Source organism: Salvelinus sp. IW2-2015, linkage group LG4q.1:29 (genome assembly GCF_002910315.2).
Source record: "Salvelinus sp. IW2-2015 linkage group LG4q.1:29, ASM291031v2, whole genome shotgun sequence".
Classification (NCBI taxonomy): domain Eukaryota; kingdom Metazoa; phylum Chordata; class Actinopteri; order Salmoniformes; family Salmonidae; genus Salvelinus; species Salvelinus sp. IW2-2015.
In genome coordinates, this window is record NC_036842.1 from 13,292,882 (window position 1) to 13,302,429 (window position 9,548).

Sequence of the window (9,548 nt, forward strand, 5' to 3'; positions counted from 1 at the left end):
GGTACAGGGATTGGACTGCTGAGGACTAAGGTAAAGTCATTTTCTCTGATGAATCCCCTTTCCGATTGTTTGGGGCATCCGGAAAAAAGCTTGTCTGGAGAAGACAAGGTGAGCGCTAACATCACTCCTGTGTCATGCCAAACAATAAAGCATCCTGAGACCATTCATGTGTGGGGTTGCTTCTCAGCCAAGGGAGTGGGCTCACTCACAATTTTGCCTAAGAACACAGCCATGAATAAAGAATGGTACCAACACATCCTCCGAGAGCAACTTCTCCCAACCATCCAGGAACAGTTTGGTGACGAACAGAACAATGCCTTTTCCAGCATGATGGAGCACCTTGCCATAAGGCAAAAGTGACAACTAAGTGGGTCGGGGAACAAAACATCGATATTTTGGGTCAATGGCCAGGAAACTCCCCAGACCTTAATCCCATTGAGAACTTGTGGTCAATCCTCAAGAGGCTGGTGGACAAGCAAAACCCCACAAATTCTGACAAACTCCAAGCATTGATTATGCAAGAATGGGCTGCCATCAGTCAGGATGTGGCCGAGAAGTTAATTGACAGCATGCCAGGGCAGATTGCAGAGGTCTCGAAAAAGAAGGGTCAACACTGCAAATATTGACTCTTTGCATCAACTTCATGTACTTGTCAATAAAAGCCTTTGACACTTATGAAATGCTTGTAATTATACTTCAGTATTCCATAGTAACATCTGACAAAAATATCTAAAGACATTGAGGCAGCAGACTTTTGAGAATTACACAAATATTAATTTTCACAAACTTTTGGCCACGACTGTAGATTGATGAGGAGAAAAAACAATTCAATCAATTTTATAATAAGGCTGTTACCTAACAAAATGTGGAAAAAGTCAAAGGGCCTGAATACTTTCCGAATGCACTGTACATATCCCGTGTAAATTTAATAAAAAACTGCTTTCTGTCTTGAGCTCACTGGTGAAGGAAACTGAGGGCCCGGGATAGGCTGGTTGATACAATGTTGCAAGTTTGCTAGCCACTGCTTCAGGCCGGACCCGGTGATGATTTGATACACTAGCAATAGCTCAACTCGAGACAGATAGAAAGGGAGGCAGAGAGAGAGATGAATATGATTGAAAGAACCAACATTTTCATCAAGATATTTTCTACTGTTTTTATTTGTCGGCTTTAGGCCTATGTATTTTACTTAGTTGGCGATGGAAGTTATTGGCCTACTGCTGCATTGGCCTATAGGCTCTCTCTGAGTTCTATGCTCTCATTTCTTTATCTGCCAAATGATCACAGTGTATCAATGTGTCCATATGCAGAGGTTAGTGCTCTTGCCATAGTTCAATTTTAACTTTTAGATTTGTATAATTTCACTTTAGATTGTTAACCACGAGACAATGATTTAGAGAAACGAAAATGTTATTATTGAAATGAAACTGTCATGCAGATCGGTAGAAATGGTTGGATGCAATTGTAAGTTTCTGCCAATTTTGAGACTCACGAGCTGCCTAAGGGCTTTACTATTACAGCCATATAAAACAAATTGGAAAGTGCAAGCACCTGCACACATAAACGGAAATATGGAAATCAAAGGCCCGTCCAACTGATTCATTCTGGCGCCTGGTCTGCTGCAAAGAGACATGGTTATGGAGTGAGATAGTTGCCAAAAGGTTGAACATAAGTATCATTAGGATTGTAAGAAAATACATACCTAAATTGTTAGGAACGTAAGAAAAGCCATGCGTGAAACATGAAACATAAACTTGAAATTAGATCTGTAAATGTACAAACCCTATTTTACAACTATGATTGAATATTTACACGTTCAATTCTTACTTGACGTCTCCTTTAACTTCTCTGGGATATGTGGGACGCTAACGTCCCACTTGGCCAAAAGCCAGTAAAAATGCAGAGCGCTAAATTAAAATAAATTACTATAAAAATCCAACTTTCATGAAATCACACATGAAAGACACCAAATTAAAGCTACACTTGTTGTGAATCCAGCCAACATGTGTTTCAAAAAGATTTATGGCGAAAGCACACCAAACGATTATGTTAGGTCAGTACATAGCCACAGAAAAACACAGCCATTTTTCCATCCAAAGAGAAGGTAACAAAAAGCAGAAATAGAGATAAAATTAATCCCTAACCTTTGATGATCTCATCAGATGACACTCATAGGACTTCATGTTACACAATACATGTATGTTTTGTTCGGTAAGTTCATATTTATATCCAAAAATCTTGAGTTTAGGCGGGACGCTACTGTCTCACTTGGCCAAAAGCCAGAGAAAATGCAGAGCGCCATATTCAAATAAATTACTATAAAAATCAAACTTTCATTAAATCACACATAAAAGATACCAAATTAAAGCTACACTGGTTGTGAATCCAGCCAACATGTCAGAATTCAAATAGGCTTTTCGGCGAAAGCAAACGGTGCTATTATCTGAGTTAGCACCATTGTAAACAAAGAGAGATAAGCATATTTCAACCCTGCAGGCGTGACACAAAATGCAGAAATAAAAATATAATTCATGCCTTACCTTTGACGAGCTTCTGTTGTTGGTACTCCAATATGTCCCATAAACATCACAACTGGTCCTTTTTTGTTCGATTAATTCCGTCAATATATATCCAAAATGTCCATTTATTTGGCGCGTTTGATCCAGAAAAACACCGGTTCCAACTCGTGAAACATGATTACAAAACATCTCACCTGTAAACTTTGCCAAAACATTTCAAKATACTTTTGTAATACAACTTTAGGTATTTTTTAACGTAAATAATCAATAAAATTGAAGACGGGATGATCTGTGTTCAATACAGGATTAAAACAATCTGTAGCATGCTTTCTGGTCACGCGCCTCTATCTAACAGTACACAACAAGTGACCCTGATTKAAAATGGCCGTACGTCTTCATTACACAAAGGAAAAACACTCAACTAATTTCTAAAGACTGTTGACATCCAGTGGAAGCGGTAGGAACTGCAAGAAGGTCAATTAGAAATCTGTATTCCCAATGAAAATTCATTGAAAAGAGAGTGACCTCAAAAAAAAGAAATCTGAATGGTTTGTCCTCGGGGTTTCGCCTGCTAAATAAGTTATGTTATACTCACAGACATGATTCAAACAGTTTTAGAAACTTCAGAGTGTTTTCTATCCAAATCTACTAACAATATGCATATCTTATCTTCTGGGGATGATGGCAGTTGAATTTGGGTATGCTTTTCATCCAAACGTGAAAATGCTGCCCCCTATCCTAGAGAAGTTAACTCGGTTACAGATCTTTTTTTATATGTACAAACTTTTGTCAGTAATGTGGCATCATGAACCGAATGTATCTAGTCGAAGTTAGCTCATCAATCAAGCAACTCTAGCCCAGACGTTAGAGTTGCTTTGCATCTTCTGGTTTCATTTCCAAAATAAAAGTCTAGAGGTCGTTTTAGAACTGCATTCAATAATGACATGATACCAGTAGATAGCGGAGTATAGGCTTGGGCCTTCAGCAAATGACTTCTGTGAGAATGATAAACGACACAGAAGAGCCTTGTCTAGAATAACCGCTTGCGCTGCAAAATAGAAAGTATTTATGACTTAGGCTTGGCCTATTCCGATCTCTAAATATGTCATGCTGTTGTGTTACTTAATGGCCATACAATTGCATTGTTTATTTTTATAGCTGCGTGTGGCTACTGTGGTGATCATGTAACCTAATGAATCACACTTTTTCCAGTATTTGGGAGCACAGACTGTAGGACTTATATTAGGCATTTTGACTGTTGTATTAGTAAATTCCACTCTGTATGTTGGCTTGTACCATTTGCACTGCACAATCCCATCACACAGAGGCTGTATCCATATCAATAAATGAGACAAAACAAAATATTGATAAAATCTTGGCTATAACCTGTTCTGAGCGAAATATCCAAGGGGTTCCAAATGGTCAAGACTATCTGTAGCCTATTCTTCTTGCCAGATCTGTTTTCCCTATCAGCCACTGCACGTGCTTCTTCAAATATTTATATTTTTTTCAAATATAAAAAAAAAAAAATTCAAATATACATTTATTTAGAAGCTATATTTATAGGCCTGTGATAAAAACAGTTGTAAAACACAAAGAGTTCTAAATTATTCCGCAAGATACCAGCCCCCAAAATGATAGCTTAAATTGCAATTTCTACAAGTTGAAGGACTATTTTTTATTTGGATATAATGGTGGAAAATTACAAGATTGTTTTAATACTGTTTATGCATCGAATAGCTTTGATGAGTACTCTGTCATCTGTGTCTGTGTGGACTGAGTTGGGCCTCTGGGGCTTGGCGCTGGCAATTGATTTATGATGGCTTGGTGATAGAACCTAGATTGAATTGGTGTTTGTGTACTGAGGTATCAGGGAGAAGATGGCTTTGGTATGGATAGCGGATAAGAAGAACCTTGCCTTAGGGGCCAAACGCTGATTTCTATACAATTGACTAATTCCACACATCTGTTGTTTGTCATGTATTCAGGAGGATGTGTCTTAACTATAAAATGCTGTGGCTCAGTTCTACTCGTTGGGTTCTCAGCAATCAACTTCGAGTGATTGTTGACCAGCTCCATTACTGCAACAATTAAACAATATTAAAGTAGGATTGTTTGAAGCATCTCTCACTTGGTTAGAATTTCCACCACAATAGACCTACATTTAACATTGAATTATTAAAGTGACATGCTAAAGAACTTGAGAATTTAGATAATTTTGAATACTCACATGGATTTCACTCAGATTATGTATGAAAACAGAATAGGCAAATATCACATAGTTCAATCACATAAAATGTATGTTTGCTGGGTAAAACTTTACAATAAATGGGGCCAGTGGTGGAAAAAGTACGCAACTCCCATACTTGAGTAAAAGTAAAGATACCTTAATAGAAAATTACTCAAGTAAAAGTGAAAGTCACCCAGTAAACTCTTACTTGAGTAAAGGCCGTATTTTCAAACAGCTCTTACACTAAAAGGACATTATCATAATTTTCACAGTGTTATTCCAACCTCATAGGTTGGAAATATATATAAAACACAGGACAATTTAGTTTTTGACTGCTCTGGGCCTTTAAGCAGGCCAGAAGCCAGTTCATACAATATTCTGCGTTCTGAGATGAATGCCATTTCAACTCATGCAGTAGTCACAAGCATCTAAGCATGTAAGCATGTTGATACACTTGCCATGGATAATTTTAGCTTCAAGTCTACCTGGGCCTGCTTACTGCTTATTCAGCCATATTTGTTGATAGAACATCTTAATGTCATAAGGAGTTGGCCAGAGAGCAGAAACAGATGCATTAAAATAAAAAAGAGAACTATATAGAATTATATACCATATCCGGGGTGATAGAGAGAGAAATAAACCATCAGAGAAACTCTGTAATGACAATGTTACGGATAAAACCATAGAGCAAATCAATATTGTTTTTTCCCCCACTTTTACTGACACCTCTGAGAATACTGTGTACTTCCTTTGCTTTTTTCATTTCGACAAGAGACGTGGTGCAATAATCCTTTATCCTCTTTGGGGTTTTACTTTGAATGCATGTTATACAAATTTCATTATGATTTACTTCTATCAGGCATCTTTTCAGAATAACATCAAAGGCAGTCTGAGTGAAGAGATGATCTTTGCCCTGCAGAACCAGCAGAAGAGATCGTGTGTGTGTGTGCTGTGTTGTGGTGTGTGTGGTGTTGTTGTGGTGGCATTGTGTGTGGTGTGTTGTGGTGTGGTGGTGTGTGTGTGTGTGTGTGTGTGTGTGGGAGAGAAAGAGAGAGTAAGAGAATGAGAAAAAGTGTGCACTAATGTAATATGTATTTATAGAAATATGTTTTTTAGTGCAGTCATAAAAGCAGGAACCTTTTGAAATGGGGAATAGTTTGGACAGCATTAAGGAAAAATATTATTCAGATGATTATTCACTGGTGCAGCACAAAGTGAGCACAGCATTTTCCAAAACACCAGTCAAATAGGATAATGTCACTGCAACTTTGAGATGTGAACACTTTAGACTTGAAAAGTATGGCACAAAGAGCAATGCATGGATGGATGGATCGCAACGTGCCTTTTTCTATAAGCCCACAGATGTGCCAGAGGTTTTGAGTGATTGGCCGATTCCGACTGACACAATAGCAATACCGCAGTTATGAATACTTATAGAATGTCTCACATATTTTCTGGATCCGTTTAATTAAATACTTGAAAGATGTTGATTCTTGAAAGTCTGAATACATTGATTGGAAAGGATGAATCAAAAGATCTCTTTTTCTCTCTCTCCACCCATCTCTCTCCCAACTCTCTTTCTCTTCTTCTCGTTGCTTCCCTCCCACTTTTCCATCCTCTGTACTGTGATATGAGTCCCAGTCCTGACACAGCTGCCAGAAACTCTGGAGCTTTGGAACATCTGGGCCTAATGGTGAAAGGGTTCTGCAGACCAGACAGACATGGAGAGGGGGTTGGGGTCTAGAGAAAGACAGGAGCTCTCCCCACTCACTCCACATTACACTATGAAAGGGAAGTGAAGGAGCCTACCATTCATTGTCCTGCATGCTCTATGAACAGTCACACACATGCATACTGTATTATGATTAAAGTGTGTGAAATACTGTGTGTGATCTATAGAACAATTCATCTGAATGATTTGAATTGCTCTGAGAGATGAAAGGTAAAGTAGTAAAACAAATCTAACGTACCAATGCATTGTTTTGCCACTTCCTAACTGATGTGTTTGCTTTTGCAGTTTCAAGAGCTGACTTTAACTTTATTTTATTTTATTGTTCTCTTTATGGTAAGTACCATATGCATCCAAATAACTTGTAAAAAATAAATGAACTAATGGTTTCGTGAGGCTATTTTGTTCTAAAATCATCTTGTTTGCGAAGCAACTTTGATATATCCTGAATAGTGTGACTGCTCACAAGAGGATGACTATTGAATAAGACAGAACTAACTTATTCTAAGGTCTGTAAGAGCACGACAAGTTTATAGATATGTTTAGTTGGCAGTTTTTTCCATTTCGACTTTCCATTTTCCTGCAGAAATGAATGGAGCCTCGTGATAGAGCAGGTGGGGAAGCTGAGGAACTTAATTTACTTCCTCAGATTTAGTCCCCCCCTAACACACTAACACATTTCCAATTAGCCCTGGAGCGATACAGTATGGCTAATCTGGCTATCAATACATTAATATTAGACTACATTTTGTTTAAAGAAGTTTGTAAAGAAAATTGTAATTGCTCAGTGTATTTATCTGGGTAATAATGATAAGAATGCAGAGAAACGGACAACGTGGTAGGTGACTTGCTGGGACTAAATGGAAGCAGAATCTTACAGAGCCGCTATGGATGCTTCTACAGTAAGGTGAGACTGGGAGCTTGCAAGAAGACAGAGGAGCACACTCACTTGTCCAAAACGAAGTAAAGGTCAAACCCCCCATAGCAGGAGGACCCTGCCTCCCTCCTGTCAAGGCTTTGTCCTGCAGTGCCTGCCACCAGAATGGCCATCAGTGTGCAGATCTCTGCTGCAAGCATGGCCTGCCTGCAACTGCACAGAGACATTATTCCAGCTTCAGGAGAAGGCTGCAACGACAAAATGAACACATAAAAAAAAAAAGTCAGAACAAGTCCAAATTATCTCCTTTCAGATTGTTTCAAGTAGTTCCTGTGTTCCCCAGTACCTCACAATGCTCTAAAATGTAAGATTCCAGGCATGAAATATTCCCAGTCTGGATCAGCGTCCCATCTCCACAGCAGCAGTCCTGTGCTGGGAGACGGGAAGTGGAGCTGCTTGGCCTGAATCAGGAAGAGCTGTTCCAGGACAAACACACTCCCTCTCTCAAACACACACACACACACACACATACACACACTCACTGGCAGAGGGGATACACTTTTGTCCCTCAATACTTTTTCCTTTCTCTCGTTCTTTTGTCTTTCTTTAAAAAAAAATTGGGGGAATGTTCCCTACATCAGCAATAGCGCCACTTAGTGGAAGGTGTGATAGGACTACATTGATCATGATTCCCCTTGAGTCTTTTGCAGTCTTGTTCGTTTTCATTTTAGCACACATTAGCACACTTTTCAAAAAACTTTATGTAAAGTTTATAACAGCAAAAACTTGTAACAAATCCTGTCTGGTGTACAATATGTTAAATTATGCAAATGTTTTAGTGGATAAGTCTTTCATATTTGTTGCTTCACATGTTTTGAAACAACACATCTATCATACACTAGAACTAGTCAGTAGCAGCAGTTTAATTTAAACCTGTCACAATCAATCAAAGTCTGGCTAAATTGGTAAAAGTCATTGTTTTCCAATAGGTTGTAGTGATTACAGGTTTAACTTGTTACACAGTCAAAGACACAAATCATTAATAAGAACAGAATCTTATTTTCCACATAAATGTTATTTTAATCATATGCATTGACTAACCTAAGGGTGCTAATTATGTTGTATATTTATAGAATATGTTTCTAAACCCTTCTACATTAATATGGATGCTACCATGATTACGGATAATCCTGATGAGTCGTGAATAATGATCAGTGAGAAAGTTACAGAAGCACATCATACCCCCAAGACATGCTAACCTCTTACCCTTACAATAACAAAGGAGGTTAGCATTTTATATCATACCCCCAAGACATGCTAACCTCTCACCATTACAATAACAAAGGAGGTTAGCATTTTATATCATACCCCCAAGACATGCTAACCTCTRACCATTACAATAACAAAGGAGGTTAGCATTTTATATCATACCCKCAASACATGCTAACCTCTTACCATTACAATAACAAAGGAGGTTATCATTTTTTTAATGCATGATTCATTTAGGAATATACGTAATCATGATAGCATCCACATGAATACAGAAGTGTTTAGAAACATATTCTATTCTTATTTACAATTAAAGTGACTGCAAAATGATACAATACATTATTTACCATTCATTTCTATTGAATAAAACAGCACTAACTTCTATTGGGCACAAAATAATCTGAAACACATCCAAAATAAAGAGCGAATGCATCCAACAACATTTTAGAGTCACAAACTTGATGTAGTCATTGTGTGCGATAAATATGGGACCAAATACTTCACCTTTTACTACTTTTATACATATATATAAGTGAAATTGTCCCAATTCATTTGGTCCCCTAAAATGGGAAGACTATGTACATAAAGTGCAGTAATCTCTAAACGGTTCACCCGATATGGATGAAAAGCTGACAATCTGCACTTTAACCTCATAGTCATTATATAATTTCAAATCCCAAATGCTGGAAAATAAAGAACAAAAATAAGAACAAATTGTGTCACTGTCCCAATACTTTTGGAGATCACGATGAGGTTTATCCTTAAAAGTTGAGGAGGGCCTGATGCAAAGTGCACATTGAATTCATGTGATACAAATCGCCTAAACATATCTCATAATAATGACTTACTATCTCATAATTAGGACTTAGTATCTCATGATTATGACTTACATATTTCATAATAATGACTTACTATTTCATAATT

At 37.8% G+C, this 9,548-nt stretch overlaps 1 pseudogene; it reads right to left on the bottom strand.

Moving 5' to 3' along the window:
- LOC111961492 (anthrax toxin receptor 1-like) overlaps positions 1–7,779 on the bottom strand; it is a 34,756-nt pseudogene extending 26,977 nt beyond the window's left edge.
- Between the last annotated feature and the right edge of the window lie 1,769 nt (positions 7,780–9,548).